Genomic DNA, 2,176 nt, shown 5'->3' with positions numbered 1-2,176 from the left:
TGCCTCAATAATTGTATTAGTCAGTATTTCCATTGCTCAGCACAACACCCAGCATCCACAAATTAGAGGAGGAGAGATTTCATTTGCTCCTACATTCAGTCTACAATCAGCTGACTCCAAGGTAGAAGCATCTCGGGGGAAGAATATGGAGGGACAAAGCCGTTCAGTTCATGGTGGCCAGGGAGCAAATCTGGGGAACAGTGCCAGGGAAAAGGGGTGAGGGACCAGATATAGTAGCCAAGGCCAGCCTCCACTGCCCACCCAGACACACTCAGGACTGTGCTCTGCTAATCTGATAGGCCTTTCTTAATCTGATGAGCAGTCACAATAATCCTCCACTGGACACAGAGAAGTCATGCATACTATGTTGCTACCCAGATTCCCCTCCTCAATAGTGAAGAATTTAATGCGGGTGAGAATTATTTTTGCTTATGAGAGCAGCTCACTGGAGACCACTCTGCCTCCTGTGACAGCACACATCCAACAGCTGGCCAGGGTAGGACACAGGACCCACTCCCCAACTCAGTTTCCTCGGCAGCACCATGCTGTCAGGAAGCCCTTGTGGGGACTGCACTGGATTCCAGATTCTCCCATGCTCCCTCTCAGCTGTGGATTTGAGAACGTTCCGCAGCCAGATGGTCCTGACAAGTCTCTGTCTCAGAGTCTACTGCCGAGGAAGCCAATTCACAAAGCAAAGCATTGAACTCATTGCAAATAGAAGCAAGCGAAACCTCAGCCTCACTTGAAGCCTCCAACTACACTCCCATTAAGGCATTCTCAACCCTACCAGCAAATGAGTTTTTCTTCTCTTAAGCAATCAAGCTATAAAATAGTTGTGCAAAAATAGCATTAACACTAAACTTGAGTTTAGGCAGCATCTCTTGGTTTGACCACAAAGGCCCAAAGGGATTCGTCAAACTACCATGGAGTCTTTCAACTTTTTATCACTTGGCTTTAAAGTTGACAATCTATTGTCTGATTTTTCAACACTGGTAAGCACTATTGCCAGCTCTCCTGGAAATGATCTGTTTCTGTCAGCAATTCAGGCATGAATATGGGAATCTGAAAACAAATTAAAAAGATAGAGTGAGTCTCGGGTCTTACTCTTCCAAAGGAAAATATTTTCCATGTATACACACTCTTCCATTGCACATGTGCCCACCCTTCTATAACCAGAGGTGCACTTAGGACCAGATGTGCTGTGTTTAGGGCTGGAGAAATTACATAAAAGTGGACTTTAGATAAAATGTCTTGGTATGAGTGTTTGTGTGGGTCATAGAATCATGAATTTGGATCCCATCACAGGCAGGCTAAAAACCCAGTTATAGGACCAATGAATAGATTTAGGAATGTTACGAAGACCTGTGAATTCTGAGAAAACTTTACAGTGAACTACTCAAGCCCAAGAAACATGATCAGAGGAGAGTTTGGTTTAGGAAAAGTCCAGGAGCAGAGACCTGAGAAGTCCCAGAGTTTCGGGTCTGGTAACTTTAACACAAGGAAGAGATTTGTTGCCAAAGGAAGATTCTGAACTCAACATGGAATCCAGAAGAGTTCTCAGAGAAAAATAGAGAACTGGAAGCCACTAAAAAAGTTGGTTTTCTCGATTTTGATATTCTTCTTGTTATGTTAAAAAACAGAGAGTCTTGGCTGAAGAGGACAAAACAGGCAAGTGTTATATTTGCAGTGGGAGAAGGACATGGAGGGGACTGGTCAGGCCCTAAGTGGGCAAAGGAAAAAGGACTCCCCTGGGCCCCTGGCCTGCAGAGAAGACAGTGTCTGAATTACTTGAAGCCAGTGGTTCTTCCCTTTCAGACAAATCCATACCACGCTGATCGTTTCACTTGCATAAGACAAATACTCACGTGAATTCTTACTCTGTCCAAAAATCTCAAGAGACAAGGGGCAGAAAATGCAAGGCAGAGGAACAGTGCCTCTGGAGCTACAGTGGATTTTCTTCTTCTTCAGGGGTCCGTGCAGCCAGCTCAGACGTCTTGATTCCTCATGTCCATCCATGGGTTTCCTCAGGCCCAAGAGGTGGAAAACGAAAAATGGCTACACAGGGAATCCCATAGAATTTTCCCTGACACACTCTCCAGTCAAGGAACAGCCTGTGAAAGCTAATTGATGGCTCTTTAAAACTGTATGCTGAAGTTTTATCCCCAAGTGCCTCAGA

Source organism: Cavia porcellus, unplaced genomic scaffold (genome assembly GCF_034190915.1).
Source record: "Cavia porcellus strain 051 isolate PalLab524CR breed Dunkin Hartley unplaced genomic scaffold, mCavPor4.1 scaffold_13, whole genome shotgun sequence".
Lineage (NCBI taxonomy): Eukaryota > Metazoa > Chordata > Mammalia > Rodentia > Caviidae > Cavia > Cavia porcellus.
Note: the sequence above shows the minus strand (reverse complement) of the source record.